General features: G+C 53.4%; 1 protein-coding gene across 7 annotated transcripts in view; it reads left to right on the plus strand.

The window, feature by feature from the left end:
- Positions 1-1,623: 1,623 nt before the first annotated feature.
- Positions 1,624-16,975, plus strand: part of BCORL1 (BCL6 corepressor like 1) — a 72,406-nt gene continuing 57,054 nt past the window's right edge. The window contains exons 1-2 of one of the 7 annotated variants that reach the window (XM_089324297.1): positions 1,624-1,744; positions 3,954-4,033. The gene's annotated coding sequence lies outside the window, so the exon portion shown is untranslated. Of the gene's footprint in view, positions 1,745-2,537; positions 2,676-2,874; positions 2,922-3,251; positions 3,398-3,953; positions 4,034-4,847; positions 5,032-6,636; positions 6,953-16,975 lie in introns of those variants that run through there. The other 6 variants (XM_051827492.3, XM_089324298.1, XM_070066468.2 and 3 more) reach the window with 6 other exon arrangements.

Raw genomic sequence — 16,975 nt, forward strand, 5'->3', positions numbered from 1 at the left:
AGACCCGGAAGAAGCTTCGGGCTCCTGTCTTCGGATCAGCCCAGCTCCAGCCTTTGTGGCTATTTGGGGAGTGAACCAGCTGATGAAAGACCTCTTTGTCTCTCCCTCTCTCTGCCTGTAAGTCTCTTTCTCAAATAAATAAAATCTTAAAAAAAAAAAAAAAAGAGTCTGGACTACTTTTTTTCCCAGGTCCTGGGACTCACTTGTCCTGTGGTCTCGAGCAAGCCCTGTGTAGACACTTAGACGGTTTCCTCAGTTACAAAATCAAGAATTGTAGTGAGAAACAAGTGAACTAACGCACGTGGAAGGCTTTTGTAAACACTCCGATGCTGAGTGCTGTAAGGTATTCCTGTGATGATTATGTTGTGTCTCTAGCCTCGAATAAAAGAACCAATAATATCTATATTCTTTCCACGGTTTCCCGCAGCCCTCCTCACCCTGCTCCTCGGTTTCCCATCATCTCCTGTAGGGCAGGAAGCCTGGCCCCCAGCAGGAAAGGGCTCAGAGAAGCTCGGGCTTCAGCCAGGAAATAACCATCTTGCCCCAACCTTCGTTTCGCCAGATAAATGTTGCAGCCAAATGGTGAGATGTGGGCGAACCAAGGTGTCCAAAAAACTACTGCAGCCTCAAGCCAAGGAGCAAAGTAGTTGTAAGGTCCTCAGGGCAAGAGGTGTGTAGATGTAGCGATTAGCACATTAAAACCAGTGGAGAAAGTTAAGTCAAAGCAGAGTTGTTGGGGGCTGCATTATCAGGCCCCATAGAGATTCCCCCCCCCCATTTTAATAATGCATTGTGAGTTCATACGTTGATTAGCAGAAACAAATCCTTTCCAAACCTTCACCAAGCCCTTGGTGCAACTTAGGCCAAACACTTTTTAAAGAGAGAGAGAGAGAGAGAGAGAGAGAGAGTGTGTGTGATGTTTGGGTGTGTGTGGCGGGGGAATGCACAGGACCCGAGGACTGGCCAACTAAAATTGCTATCACAGCGGTTCCCAAAGCAAAAGAAAATGGCCAGTGGGTGCACCGTGCTGGCAATGGTTTTTGAGCTCGGTGAGGAGAAGCAAGAGGGGTTGTAGAACATCAGGCCTCAAAGGCGCTGCAGCCTTAGCTAACTTGCTCCAGTCCTCCTGCGTTGGGCTCAGACCAGGTGAGGGAGACACAGCAGGCAAGTCTCAACTGTCATCTCTCAAGTGCTTCCAGAGGAGAGAAGACACCCCATAGCTTAGAGATGGAGCTTCTGGGCCTAGGAGAAGCCCAGGGGGAGGGGTGGGGAGGAGGAGGAGGAGGAGGAGGAGGAGGAGGAAGACATGAATCCCAAAGAGCTTCCTTCTAGTCTCAATGACTCCCGGCTTCCTTAGTATAAATACATAATAAATAATATCAATATATCTACACATAAAGATTTTTTTTTCAAATTCCTGCGATTCATTTCACATTCCGTTTACAAAGCCCTGAATCCTCCAGAAACCGCCGGGCACCTCCCTTCATACCTTCTAGGCTGAGGCTATGCCTTTGAAGTGCTCCACCAAGGCTCGGGCTCGGGGTCTGAGCCCTAAGACTGAGAGCAAGTCAGCTGGCAGCTTCAGCTCCTGCCCAAGCTGCTCTCCTCGGAGTTAATGTAAAGTCATCAGAGTTACAGCGTGGACCGCAAGCTTCTCAGCCCTTCAGTCCCCGGGATGGCCTGGGATGTAAACACACAGGAGGATTTATTCCTTCGCCCAGGCGGAGAGTCGTTAGAGTAAAGGGTAAGGGTCAAGGGGCTCGGATTGGTGACTGAGGAGCCAGGGAAAAGTGGGCAGAAGCCCAGTGCTCTTCGAGCCGGGTTTTCGGCTCCGAGTCTTGCAGGCTTCCCCCTTTACAGAGCTTTCGTCCGCCCCCCTCCTTCCTCCTCCCTTGGGTCTCTCGCTCCCCCCCAGCTCACTCCCCGCCCCCCCCCCCGCCCCGCAGATGCCTCTCCGCCTATGCGGGGGGCTGCGCACTGCAGGCGGTCCAGGGGGCTTGCAGCCCGGGAGGTTGCCACGAAGGGTGGGCCGCTCCCGAGACGCTAGGAGAGGCGGCGAGCCCCGGCATTTTGCCTTCCCCAGCACCTGTCCCACTTCGGCGCCGGGGCTTGGGCTGGGGCTGCGCCCGCGGGCGGCCTCGGTGCCCGAGCGCCAGAACCACGCACCGAGGTCGCTCAGGGTGGGCAAGTGGGGGGCCGAGGAAGGGGCGGGGCGTCTGGTGGGGGCGTCCCCTCACGCAAGCAAGACCCCCGCTCCCCCCGGCGTACATTGAGGCTACACGGGGGAGAGAGAGTCACACATAAAGCACGAGCGAGCGAAAACGATCGTTCTCCGATCCCGGACCGCGTTGTTCGCTCCCCCCCCACCCCTTCCTGGAGCCCGGGGCTGGCCGGGGGAAGGTGGCTCCGTTCTTCCCCCGAGGCCAGTGCGGGGTCTGCGGCTGCCCGGCGAGGTTCCGGCTTCCCCGGGGCTGGCCGGGGGAGCCCCGAGAACTGCAGGCCCGCCCCCCCTTCCTCCTCCTCCTTCCCCTCCTCCCCCACGTGTCCTCCCGGAGCCCAGCGGCCTGATCCCAGCACCCCCCACCACCTCCCTCCTCCTCCTCCCGCTTCGCCCGTTTCCCCGGTGGCGTGGAGAAGAGCAAAGTTGCGACAGCGGCTGGGGGGGCTCTGCCCAGGTAAAGGGGGCGCCATGAGGGAGGGGGACGGCGTGGCCCTGCAGCGGGGGGCAGGGGGAGGATAAAGAAACTTGCTTTCCGCGGCCCCCACCCCACGCGGGTTCGGGTCTTGCGTGAATCGAGCCCTCGTGGTGAGACGCGGCAACGGCGCCAGGACCGAGGCCGGAGCCCGGACTCGGACCGCGCTCTTGGGCCGGCTCGGCGGGCGCAGGCAGCGGGCCAGGCCGGCACCCAGGCAAGGGCGGGGTAGGTGGCCGTACACCGGACCGAACCAGGGACTCCAGTGGTGTGGGCACGGGCCGAACCCGAATCGGGCCGAGTTGGGTGGCGAAGTAGGACGTGGATTCGGGGGCGGGGCGCGGCGGGAGGGGGAAAGCAGGCCCCGCCGGACTGGCCTGGGCGTGGGGGCGGGGGGCGAGTTCGGGGCACTTGCTGGGCTCTGGACCGAGTGGTAGGGCGGGGCGGCGCTAGGGGCTGGGCCGGACCGGCGGGGGGAGGGTGAGGGGAGGGGGAGCCGGGGGTGGAGTAGGGGCGTGGAGTTGTGAGCGGGGTCTGGCCTCGGCCGGGGGCGAAGGTAGATCGGCGGGGCGGCGAGCGAGCGGAGGGAAGGGAGGCCCGCGGTAAGCGCGGCGGCGGGGAAGGCCAGCTTCCGCGGAGTTTGTGCCTGGGCTTCCCAGGCTCCGGCCGCCTCGCTCGCACAAATGGGGCTAGGGGACTGACTGGTAAGCAACTCTGAGTGTTAGACGGTGTGGGGCTGCAATTCCGGGAAAAGCGAGGAAAGACACCGTCTGCAATTATGCCGCACCCCCCACCCACCTCTTAGCATCTGTATTCTGCTCTCTGGGGGCCGAGGACCCTCCCTACCACAATTCTGTTACTCTCCAGCACTCTCACCACCTCCCCTGCTTCGTCGGCCATCTGACTCTCCTACGGGTTTGCGTTCGGGGGTGAAAGGCGGCGGGGTGGGGGGAGGGATAGACTTTCCTTCCCGTGGCGGCAGCCTAGTTCGTACCTTATTCCTACAAGGTAGCGTCGCTTTGGGTTGCATGAACATTGGGGTCTAGATAATTTATCTGCCTCCCCACTGTGATTTGATGACTTTTAAGGAAAGGGACGAACCCCTGAGTTTTCTATGGCTGGGATGAGGTTTGAGGGTTGGGGTTCTCCCCTAGCTCACTTCCACTACCAACCCCTCTTTGCCATGAGCCACTTCCACGGGGATCCGAACCTGGGTGGAGGGGGACGGGAATATTAATGTGCTTCTCTATCTCTACACAGGATCGGCACGGTGAAGGACTGCTAGTCTCGGATGGAAAGTAGCCACCAGTGCAACTCGGGTCGCCCCCACTATTACTTCGGTGAGGGGGGTAACATTAAGAAGGGGATACTGGTGGGTGGGGGCTCAGTCTCAAGGCGGGGGCTGGGCAGTCTCCCGGAGAGACTCCCATTTCTTGGCGGGGAGGAGAGGCGAGCCCCAGCTTCGAGGGAGGGGTTCCGGGGAGGGATGTGGGGGGGTGGCGACGTCGGGGGGGGCGGGAAGACGGGGGGAGTCACGCTCTGCCTGCAAGGGGAGCCTCCCTCGGGCCCCTGGGAGAAGGGGACTGAATGTTTTGTGCTGCCCGGTAGGGGACATCTGGAGTCTCTGGATTTGCACACTGGATCGGGCACCAGTGGCCTGAGAAAGTCAGGTCGGGGCATAAGGTGGAGAGCATTGGGCGAAGGGGGCAGAGAAACCCCCGGCCGCCGCGCACTGATCTCTCTTCCTCAACCTCCTCCTTCTAGGGGCGTCGAGGTGGGGGGGGGGCGTGAGGCTCTTGCAGCCCCGCGGATTGAGTGCCTCCGCCTCTCCTGGGAGTCTAGCTTTTTGCCCGGCTTGCTGCAGCCACCGCTGCCTCCCTCTCCGGAATCCGCTCGGTCCTAGCAGCGATCCCCTCCTCCTCCTCTCCCCTCCCAGTGTCACCGGGGCTGCTTGGCTCTGCCCCCTTCGCTGCCGCTTGCTCCCTGCTTTCGTCCCTCCCTCTCTTGCTCGCTCCCTCCCTTCGCCTCCACCTCCCCATTCACCCCACCCGCGTAGGCGGCATTCTGGGAGTTGTAGTCCGCTGGCGCGGGGGCTAGCGCCGCCCGCAGACCCGGCCGGACTCCACTTCCCGTCGAGCCCTGCGACCGGCACCCACTCCACCAGGCTTCGCTCGCACACACAGACACACACACACACCGCTCTCCCCCTCACTCTTTCGCTCGCCGCGGCTGCTGCCAGTGTGTGGCTCTGTCTCTCCTCCGCTTTGCTGAGCCCTCCCTTCTTCCTCTCAGTTCCTAGAGTCCGACCGCCGTCGCCGCCGAGAGAGAGGAGAAGGAGGTCGGTGGCGATGAGGGGCGGAGGGGGGCTTCAGATCGGGGCAGTATCAGGCGGGTGGCGGTTAAGAAGGGGTAAGAGGGAGCCCGGGTGGCGGCCTGAGCCTCCCCGCGGAGCCGACCCGGGAACAGGTGCGTCTTTTTTTCTCTCCCCCGACCCCTCCACCCCTTTTGACTCCCCAGCTTTTTCGTATCCCCCCACCCGCTTCTTTCTGTCTTAAGCCTTTCCTTAGCCCTGTCCCTTCTTCGCCCCGGGGCCGCTCTGCTTGCCCCCCGGGGGCGCCGTCCTCTTCGTGTCCCCGGACGTAGCGCTCCCTGGAGCTCGCTGTGTCCTCGCCCCTCCCTTCGGGACAGCTCCCCTGCACTTCCCACCTTCGTACCCCATCCCTGCTCTGCCCTACCCCCTTCTCGACCCCCTTCTCTCTTAGCCAGGTGAGACTTGTTCGCTACGATCCCAGAGAGTCTTCTTCCCGGCTGGGCGGGGGTCTCCATGGAAACGGGGGTCGGTTGATCCTGGGGGGGGAACCATAGGAATTACCCCACTCCTCAGAAAGGGTGGTAGAGGCTACCGTCTTGATAACTACCTAGCCCCAACCCCTGATCCAAGGATCCGACGATCCGAAGGGAGGTTGGCTAGCAGGGCAGGGCGAGAAAAGGCTTGTGTTTTTTTTTTTTTTTTTTTTTTTGGGGGGGGTGTCCGTAATGAAGTCTTGAAGAGACCAGGAGAAAATACCCTCCAACCTCAGGGGAGGTGCGACGTCTGTTCTCAAGGGCTGCTTCCTCGTCAACGCTGAGGTGTGGGAACCGTAGGGTAAGGGGTACCCCTAGGTAGCTGCGGGGCCTGGATTCGGGAGTGGGAGTGCTGTGATGGGGGCAGGGGCAATTATCCGAGTCCCTGGAAAAAAGGCGGGGGATGACTTCGGAGCGCCCTGGCTCCGCTGCCCTCGCTCTAGGGGCGGGGGCCGCCGGGCCAGGCGCCGCGGGGAGGGCGTTGAAATAGAAGGAGGACGAGATCGGGGGGCAATTTATACTAGCCCCGGCAAGCCAGGGGGGAGATCTGGCGTGCTAGCCCTCCACACGGTTCGCGCCAGGCCTGGAGGCAAGGGGTCTGAGAGAGAAGCCCAAGGCTTAAAGGAGAGAGGCTCCGGTTACGGGGCCGGGTTTCGGGATCAGGGGCAATCCCCCAGCCCTTGGAGGAGGGAGAGGGATGGCCGCGAACCCTAGGGCTCCCCCACCCCGGTCCTTAGGGGCGTGAGGAACGGACAGCAGGCCCAGTGTAGCTAGATTCGAGCGGATCGCGGCCGGGGAGTGGGGGGGCTCAGTGGTGGGCTTGGGGGGAGCAGTCCGGCAGCGGGGCGGGCGGGCGGGGCGTGGGGCTCCGGCGGGCGGTGGGGCGGGGCCGGGGCGGCGCTGCCGCCGCCGCCGCCGCCGCTGCCGCCGCTGCTGCTCCTGCTGGGGCCGCCGCAGCCGTTGCCGCCGCGGCCGCCGCTTCTGGGCGGGGAACGGAGGCCAAAGGGAGTCCCGTGCCGGGGCAGAGGGCGCAGGCGGCGCGCGGTGGGGAGGGGGCCGTCCTGGGGGCGGGGGCAGGCGGGGGGGTGGAGCCCCCGACGGGGGGCGGTGCGAGCCCGGACGACGACGACGAGGAGCCCCGGGGGCCGGGTGCATGGAGGACGAGGTGCTGGGAGAAGGAAGAGGGGGTGGGTCCCACGACGGGCCTCGTGGGCTTGGCTCCTCGAGGTTCAGCTTCAGGACAGAACCCTGCAGGGGCGGCCAGAGGCCCGGGAAGAGCTAGGAAGGCGAACTGGCTGGTGGAGGGGGCCCTCCTTGGCGGGGTCCCGCCGAGAGGAAGGCTGGGCCAGAGGGACGTCCGGGGCAAGGCTGGGAGGAGCCGGCCGCACCAAGGCTGGGGATTTCGCGTTATGGAGGTACGGGAGATTGTTGTAGGGAAAGATGTGGTCGTGGGGAAAGGCGGGAGGGAAGCACACTGCGAACCCGGGAGGCCAACAGCACAGGCCCGCGGGGGTGCCCTTCTGGTCCGTTCACACCACTCCCTGTCTCGGGTAGAAACACTCAGTTTTTGTTTTATTGTTTTGAAATTGACAATGTGGGCTGGGAGAAACTGTCGATGTGGTGATACTTACTGGTTCTTGGTGTCTCCTCTAGTAGACAGTGAGAACAGGCTTCTCTTAGGAGGAGCACATGTCTAGCCCAGAGTTTATAGACTCTTCAGGCGAGTGTGGGAAGGAGGTTGTCCCCGTGGCACAGTTGCAGAAATCTTCGGTGAGACTTTGGAGGGTGCAGTCATAGGTTAACTGGTCCTCCACCTCTGCCCCAAAGGCCAGTGCTGGTTACTGGCTAGCCCCATGGTTCTTTTAAACTTTGAAGGCTGTTTCTCCACAATCCCGCTGCTGAAATGTTTTGTGGGGAAATAATTGGCGTATGCATTTGGAGTTGGGAGTGGATTCGATTAATAATACAATCCTAAGGTTGGAAGGGACTTGAAAGGTCATCTAGTTCTCTGTTTATCTGTCCTGTCCTTGAATGTTGGGATCGAGGGAGTCTTGTTACGGAGGACATGGTAGGTGTTTGGGGCAGTTTAGTGTGCTCAAATTGGATGTTGATGTCTCTGTGTGCTACTGAAGATGGCAGTATATAGGAAAGAAATTTGGAGGATTAGATTTGGGGATTAAATGGGATAATCTAATTCCAACAATCACCCAGGGGCTCCACATTGAAGCAGAAGGTTGCAGAGGAAACTAAAATTTTGATGGCAAAGCAAAGGAAAGACTGAGGAAGCTAGTGGAAGTAGGGAGCATGGGGAGTTCAAGAGACTCAAGCTTGATGGTAGGGTTTAGGAGCCACATGGCTGTCTTGACCAAGTCACGAGGATATTGACAAGCAGACATGTTTTGATAGGGCAGTTGAGGCACCTGCCATTGGAACAGGTGGGGACCAGAGTCACAGGCCTTGGGGCACAGAGCATGGTTAAAATCGACTTTTAAGAGGGCTGACCCCATTAGCAGCTTTGCAGCCAGGGCTGGTGGGTTTCTTTTCTTCTTGGCTCTGAGAAGACTAGGACTCGTTGATGATGCAAGGGGACAGGGTGTGGATGCCTGGGTTAAAGAGGACTAGTTCTTTAGAATAACCCAACAAGGAAGAAAGTGTGGATGGTTGGGGTAGGGCAGAGGAAAGCTAAGGCCCCAGCCAGCTCTGCTGTTGGACTGTGGATTGGGCAGAGTGGAGGAGATTTCCAGAAGAAATAGTAGCTTGCACCAAGGCCACTCATGTGGATCTGGCTATTTAGATTTGCCAGGAAGCAGTAGGGAGAGAGGGAGGAACCCTTTCTCAGTGGCTTAGCCTTTCTTGGGAAATGAAAGGAATTTCTTCCAGGGCTCTCTGCTTTATTTATAAGGCAGTTCACTTAAACCGGGTAAAAATATTAATGAGTACACAAGGTAGTGAGTCTCCTCTCTCTCTCTCTCTCTCTCTCTCTCTTTCTCTCTCTCGATTTATTTTGTTTATTTGAAAGACAGTTACAGAGAGGCAGAGAGAGAAAGAGATCTTCCATCAGCTGGTTCACTGCCCAAATGGCTACAACTGCCAGAGCTGAGCCGATCTGAAGCCAGGAGCCAGGAACTTCTTCTGGGTCTCCCACATGGGTGCAGGGGCTCAAGGAATTGGGCCATCCTCCGCTGCTTTCACAGGCACACCAGCTGGATCAGAAGTGGAGCAGCTGGGTCTCCAGTGGGTGCCTGTATGGGATGCCAGTGCTGCAGGCTGGGGCTTTAACCTTGTGCACCACAGCACCAGCCCCAGCAGTGGGTCTCACAACATGAATACTCTGGATTATAGGTTTCAGGGAGGGGCTTTTTTTTTTTTTAAAAAAAGATTTATTTATTTATTTGAGAGGCAGAGTTACAGACAGAGGGAGAAAGACACAGGGAGTGGTCTTTCACCTGGTTCATTCCCCAAGTAGCTGCAACAGCCGGAGCTGGGCCGATCTGAAGCCAGGAGCCAGGAGCTTCCTCTGGGTCCCCCATGCGGGTTCAGGCGTCCAAGCACTTGGACCATCTCCCACTGCTCTCCCATGCCTTTAGCAGGGAGCTGGAATGGAGGTGGAACAGCCGGGACTCATATGGGATACCGGTTCCCATATGGAATGCCAGGGCACCCGCAGGCAGAGGCTTAACCTATAACACCACAGTTAGGCCCCTGGGAAGGGACTTCTTTGAGACAAACAGAATTAGGGGAGAAAGAGACTTGATGAAAGTAGAAAGAGAAGTCAGGAAGAGGATTGGTTGGGCAGTGAAGACAGGTGTTCATCACGGGCCCCATGTTAAGGCCAGCTAAGGAAAAAGTAGTACCTTGAAATCTCCAGAATAACATTTTCCAAAGAAAAGTCTGAAGAATGCGTAGGGTTCTTTACACTGTCGCTCTGGAATCACTGAGGTTGGGCAAGAAAAAAGAAAGCTCTTGGGTAAAGGTAGGGTTGGGGAGAAAGTGCCATTTGCGGACAAATACAGATATATTTACTTATAAGGAAATAGGATTTAGAGCAGTATACAGGTTCAAGATGCAGAATGTGAAGGAAAAAGGAACAAGAGGAATAAAGAGCCAAAGGGGGCTGTCATTTGGAGCTGGTATTGCGGGATGGAAAAGCTTGCCTTTGATAGGCACAGCTCTGGAAGGGTCTTGCAAGAGGCAGAGGTTAGCTGGCATCCAGGACTTAGCAAGTTTAACAGGTTTAAGCCTTAATTAGAAAATCTAGACTGAAGTAAGGATACTCAGTGGGGGAAGGGATTCACTGTCCTAAATAGAGTGGCCTTGAAAAGAAGGAGAAAGTGGGAATACACCAGTTTTTCCAGGCTGCAGGTAGGAGGGATCCTGGATACAAAGAGGTGAGTGATGGAAATTCCAGAATGAGACAGGATAGAGTGGTGTGAAAGCCTTGGGCCAGAATTGGAGGGCGGGGTAGGAGTATGGAGAAGAGGCTCTGATCAGGAGTTGTACTGTACAACAGATGGAGTGCTTCATTGATGTTAGCTGAGATAAGTGTGGATGGAATAGGACAGCCATAGGGAATAGAGAGCTCTTTTCCAGGGCCCAGCAAAATCTGAGACTCCGAGAGAAGGAATTCACCGTTGAATTTGGGTGGGAAAGTAAACACTGGAGTGGTATAGAGAGAGCGCTGGGCGAAGTGGAAATTAATGGGCTAAAACAGACCCAGAAGAGAGGGAAGAAGCCAGCTATAAATGCATAAGGAGTAGAGAACACCCCAGTCCTTCAAGTTTTCTGGAAGGAACTGACTTCATGCTTGAGTTTGAATTAGACGTTAATCCATGCTTGCCAGAATGTTTGGTGTCAGGACGGCCAAAGAGGGAGGGAGGAAGTAATCTACCTTTCAGCCACTAAGATGCTAAAACGGTATTTTACATGATCTCACAGATGAACGAGGCCTTGTTAATGCCAGTTTTTGAATGGTCATCCTTAAAATAATGTAGAAACCGTTCTTTCCTAAATCGTGCCCTTTTCCATCAGAGTCTTCACCCATGACGTTTTTTTAAAAAGTTTTATTTATGTATTTGAGAGATAGAGTTGTAGACAGAAAGGGGGAGAGACAGAAAGGTCCTCTGCCCACCGGTTCACTCCCCAGATGGCTGCAATGGCCGGAGCTGAGCGGTTCCGAAGCCAGGAGCCAGGAGCTTCTTCCGGGTCTCCCATGTGGGCACAGGAGCCCAAGGACTTAGGCCATAGCAGAGAGCTGGGTCAGAGGAGGAGCAGCCAGGACACGAACTGGTGCCCATACAGGATTCCAGCACCACAGGCAGAGGCTTAGCCCACTATGCCACAGTGCTGGCCCTTTATCTATAACTTAAAAACAATCTTTTATGATGAAAACTTTCTTTGGTAAACTGAAGTTAAATTCCGGTCAAGAGTAAAAAAATTTAACTCTGTACTTCTCTCCCCATACTTCAAATAAGATGTCCTAGTTCCTTCTTTTTTTTTTTTTTTTTTTTTTTTTTTGGTTTTAAGGGCAGAAGCTACCCTTTCACCATAAAACATTTAAAAATGTATCATTTTTTAAAAGTAACTGCAGGCTGCATATCAAGGTTGTATTTTCTCTGGTCAATGAATTTGAAGATGAATTTGAATAGAGATTACTTATTATTTGTAAAATGTGGTGATTTGCACATTTACCTATAAATGTGTGTGGGACAGGATACGTTTTCATCTCAAGGAGACTTTCAACGCAGCTGGCATTGTGGTGTAGGGATAAAGCCACCACCTGTGATGCCAGCGTCTCAGATGAGTGCTAGTTCGTATCCTGGCTGCTCCCTTCTGAGCCAGCTCTGTGATAATGCACCTGGGGAAAGCAGTGGGAAATGGCCCAAGTGCTCGGGCCCCTGCCACCCATATGGGAGACCCGGATGAGGCTCCTGGCTCCTGGCTTTGGCCTGGCCCAGCCCTGGCCGTTGCGGCCGTCTGGGAAGTGAGCCAGCAGATGGAAGATTTCTTTGTCTGTCTCTCCCTCTCTAACTCTTTCAAATAAATAAATCTTTTTTTTTTTTTTTTTTTTTTTTTACAAATAAGGCCTTCAGCTAAGGGTCCATGAGGAATCAAGAGTGCTAAGGAGCAGGCAAACCTTTGTGTTTGGGGCTTCTTTATCAACTGTACAGAGAAGCCCTCATTACTATGGTGTGCCCCGAAATCATTGGTGCCACTGAAGGGTACAGTTTTGTTATAGTGCTGGTGTCCTGGGGCAAGAAAAACAAGCAGATTTTCATTTTCCTAGGCTGTGTGGAGAAGTACACCACACATGATCATGATCCCAGGAGACAGTCAGTGCACCCTGTACCTGACTCCATGAGGCTGTTGGATACCTTCTTATGATAAGGCTTTTCCCTGTTTAACGTGGCTGCTTGTTCAGGTTAGTATAGTGCAGTGGTTCTCACACTTTAGCATACATCAGAAATATTTCGGGGGAGGGGCTTTGGGGACATACAACTTTAGGTTAGAGTCCTTGCTTTTCTGCTTCCTGACTATATGACAAGAAGCAAGTTGCCTGCCTCTCTCTCTCTCCCTCTCTCCCTCTTCCCCTCTTCCCCTCTCCCTCTCTCCCTCTTCCTCTCCCTCTCCCTCCCTCCCCTCTCACCCTCCCTCTCTCTCTCTCCCTTCCTTCCTTCCTTATTTAAATAGCTTGGCTGGAACTCCTTCCAGGTCTCCTACATGGGTACCACAGACCCAAGTACTTGGGCCATTTTCTGCTGCTTTCCCAAGCTGTTAGGAGGGAGCTGGATCTGAAGTGGAGCAGCTCGGACTCTAATCTGCACCCATATGGGAAGCCTGCATTGCAAGTGGTAGCTGAACTTGCTGTGCACAGTGCCAGCCCCTGCCTAGCTTTCTTGAGCTTCAGTTTTCACTGTACAATGGAGGTGATAATACAAACCTCCCAGGGCCATGAGGATTATATGAGTATATATATATGTGTATATAGTGGTAGGTCCATAGTCGATTTCCAATAAGTGGAATCTATTGTCATAATCAAATTATTTTTAAAAATATTTTATTCTTTTAAAAGGCAGGGAAAGAGACATAGAATAGATGAACCGATGGAGGTCTTCCATCTGCTGGTTTACTCCCCAAGTCCTTGAAACAAATTGAGGCTGGGCCAGGCTGAAGCCAGGAGCCAGGAACTTGATTCGGGTTTCCCATATGGATGGCAGGGACCCAAGTAGTTGGGCCATCAGTTACTGCCCCGCAGTTTTATTAGGAAGAAGCTGGAGCTGAAGTGTGGAGTAACCGGGAATTGAACCAGGCACTCTGCTATGGGATGTGGGCTACCTAAGCTACATCCTAACTGCTGTACCAAAAGGCCCCCTGGAAGACAGACAAAAATGGGGGCTGGCATTGTGGCGCAGAGGGTTAAGCCCCTGCCTGCAATACCAGCATCCCGTATGGGTGCAGATTGGAGTCTCAGCTGCTTCACTGACAATTAGGCTCCGTGCTAATGTGCCTGAAAGGCAGAAGAAGATGGCCTAAGTGCTTGGGCTCCTGCCACCCACATGGGAGGCCCAGATGGAGTTCCTGGCTCCTGGCTTCAGCCTGGTCCAGCCTTTGAGGAGAGAACCAGTGGATCTCTCTCTCTCTCTCTCTCTCTCTCTCTCTCTATCTCAACTCTGCCTTTCAATAAATAAATCTTAAAAAAATATAACAATGACAAAATGCTTGCTAGGTTAAGATGCTAAGTGGGATGCTGGCATCCTATTTCAGAGGGAGGGCCTGGGTTTGGGTCATGGCTCCAGTTCTAATTCTGACTTCTTGCTAATGTACACTCTGGGAGGCAGCAGGTGAGCACTTAAGTGCTTAGGTCCCTGCCTCCCACATGGGAGACCCTGATTGAGTTCCAGGCTCTTGGTTTCAGCCTGGTCCAGCCTTGACTGTTGTGGATAAATGGAAGATGGCCTCTCTCTAACTCTAAAGTAAATAAATTTATTTTGGAGCCAAAAATTTTGAAATCCATGCATACTTTTTCATAACACATGTTATTTATGAACTTCTAAAAAAGTTTTATTTGGGGCCGGCGCTGTGGCGTAGTGGGTAAAGCCACTGCTTGCAGTGCCAGCATCCCGTATGGGTGCCAATTCAAGTCCTGACTGCTCCATTTCTGATCCAGCTCTCTGCTATGGCCTGGGAAAGCAGAAGATGGCCCAAGTCCCTGGGCCCCTGCACCCATGTGGGAGACCCGGAAGACACTCCTGGCTTCTGGCTCCTGGCTTCGGATCAGTGCAGCTTTGGCTATTGTGGCCATCTGGGGAGTGAACTAGCGGATGGAATATCTCTCTCTGCCTCTGCCTCTCTGTCCTCTCTCTCTCTCTTCCTCTGTAACTCTGCCTTTCAAATAAATAGATACATCTTTTTAAAAAAGTTTTATTTATTTACTTGAAAGGCAGAATCACAGAGGTAGAGACGGAGCTTCCATCTGCTGCTTCACTCCTCAAGCGCCTGCAACAGCCAGGAGCCAGGAACTCTATCTGGGTGTCCACGTGGGTGGCAGGGACTCAAGTACTTGAGCCATCATCTGCTGCCTCTGCCAGATGCTTTAGGAGCAAGTTGGATTGGAAGTGCAGTAGCCGGGACTCAATCTCAGGCAGTCTGATAGGAGACGTGGGCATCTCAAGCAGTGGTTTATCTCACTGCACCACAATACCCACCCCTTCCATTAGCTTTTTGAAGATCTTATATTTGTATAGATTTCAAAATTTTTTGGCTCCAAAATAAATTTATCTTTTTTTTTTTTTTGTAAAGACTTACTTATTTATTGGAAAGACAGAGTTATGGGGCTGGCTCCATGGCACAGTAGGCTCATCCTCCATCTACGGTGCCGGCATCCCATATGGGCACCATTTCTAGTCCTGGGTGCTCTTCTTCCGATCCAGCACTCTGCTATGGCCTGGGAAAGCAGTAGGGGATGGCCCAAGTGCTTGTGCCCCTCACCCACGTGGGAGACCGGGAAGAAGCACCTGGCTCCTGGCTTTGGATCTGCACAGCTCTGGCCATTGTGGCCAATTGGGGAGTGAACCAGCTGATGGAAGACCTCTCTCTCTCTGCCTCTCCTTCTCTCTCTCTGTAACTCTGACTTTCAAATAAATAAATAAAATCTTTAAAAAAAAGACAGAGTTACAGAGGGGGGGGGGAGGGAGAGGGAGAGAGAGAGATATCTTGCATCCACTAGTTCACTCTCCAAATATCTACAATGGTCGGGACTGGGCCAGGCCAAAACCTGGAGCCTGGAACTCCATCCCATTCTCACACGTGGGTGACAAGGGCCCAAGCACTTGGGCCATCTTTACTGCCTTCCCAGGCACATTACCAGGGAGCTGCATCAAAAGTAGAATGGCTGGAACTCAAACTGGTACCCATATGTCAGCAGAAGCTTAACCCACTGTACCACAATGCCAGCCCCAAATTTATCTTCTAATTTCATTTTCCATGAACATTTTGAACTGTCCTCAAATTAGTACACATGGAGCATTTACAGTGTGTCCTGGTAGGATGATGTAGCTTGAGTTGCCACCTTTGAGGTGGAAGTGATCACCTTTTTAACTGCTGTAAGGTAACACTGCTCAGTATTTCAGGGAAAGAACTGAAGAATGTATATCCAGTTGAAGCTTCAGGGGACATTTTGGGCCATGGGTGACATTTTAAACAGTCACTGCTTTCTGAAAAGAGCTGCTGTGTTTAATTACGACTGGTTGGGCTTTCCAGCTGTCTCTGACATCTGGAAATTCTATAAAAACTGGTAGATAGAGCCTAGCTCTAGTATGGCTCTACAACAAGGATGTTCATCAACCATTGAATGAGCACATAGTACCTCAAATAGTTCTGGATTCCCCAAACCAAACTTTTGAGTAGACAAAAAACATAGCCTGTAAAGTAGATGTCTGTGCAGCTAAAGTGTTTTTTTTTTAAAGTTTTATTTATTTATTTATTTGAAGGGCAGAGTGACAGAGACAAAGAGATCATCCATCCGCTGGTTCACTGACCAAATGGCCAGAGCTGGGCCAGGCTGAAGTCGGGAGCCAGGAGCTCCATCCAGGTCTGCCATGTGAGTGCAGAGGTCCCAAGCACTTGGGCCATCCTCAGCTGCTTTCCCAGGCACATTAGCAGGGAACTGGATCAGAAGTAAAGCAGTCGGGACTCAAATCGGCACCCATATATATGGACGCCAGCATTGCCAGCGGTGGCTTTACCTGCAATGCCACGACACCCCCCCCCATTTATATGGTATTTAGGCAAATATTAAAATGAGTAGTTGCTTGAACACACACCTACTGACAGTGGCCAAAGGCAGTGTGTATGTCAGTTGAGTTTACAAATTAGCTGTGGCTAAACCATACTCAGATAGTTGGGAGTTGACTTTATTGTTTTGTCTCACCCAATTTTTTTATTTATATGATTGTCTTTATTGTGAAAGTAAAGAAGAGAAAAATTTCTGTGAGTTAGGGAAGTAAAAGGAATTCAGACTTAATGCTTTCTATGTGGCGTTTTTGGTCTCCACGTGAGGTATATGAGGATTTCTGTTTTTCCTAGTAATTTAGCAAGGATTTATTGAATGCATATTGTGTACTTTGTATCATGTTTGATATATCTGGAGAGAGCTGTTGAAAGAAGTAGAAAATATTGTTTACAAAGATTTGTCTATTTTTTATTTTAAAGGCAGAATGGTGGTGGCGTGGGGAGGGCAGCAGCGACGACCTTCCATCCACTGGTTCACTGGTTCTCTCCCCAAATGCCCGGAACAGCCAACACTGGGCCAGGCCTAAGCCAAGGAGCCGGGAACTCCATCTGGGTCTCCCATGTGGTGGTAGGAACGCAAGCATTTGGGCTATTATCCACTGCCTTCCCAAGAGCATTAGCAGGGAGCTGGGTCACAAGAAGAGCAGCCAGGGATCAAATCCCCATTCTAATGGCATGGTATGCTGTAGTCGCAAGTGGCAGCTTAACCTGCTGGGCCACAAAACCCAACCCTGATAGGAAGTTGAATTAATAATGACAGTTTGAAATTCTTTGAGATACTGTTGTTTAATAAGAGATATTTAGATGTAGATTCAATATTTTTTCTTAAAGATTTAATTATTTGAAAGTTAGAGTTACAGACAGAGAGAGGGAGAGACAGAGAGAAAGGTCACCCATCTACTAGTTCATTCTCTAAATGGCTGCAATGGCCAGAGCTGAGCTGATTCGAAGCCAGGGGCCAGGTGCTTCTTCCAGGTCTCCCACGTGAGTTCAGGGGCCCAAGCACTTGGACCACCTTCTACTACTTTCCCAGGCTATAGCAGAAAGCTTTGGAAGAAGAGCAGCCAGGACTTGAATCGGTACCCATATGGGATGCTGGCACCATTACCCACTATGCCATGGCACCGGCCCCTAGATTTAGTTTTGAGTGA

Source organism: Oryctolagus cuniculus, chromosome X (genome assembly GCF_051225735.1).
Source record: "Oryctolagus cuniculus isolate XC-2025 breed Fujian yellow rabbit chromosome X, ASM5122573v1, whole genome shotgun sequence".
NCBI classification, from domain to species: Eukaryota; Metazoa; Chordata; class Mammalia; order Lagomorpha; family Leporidae; genus Oryctolagus; species Oryctolagus cuniculus.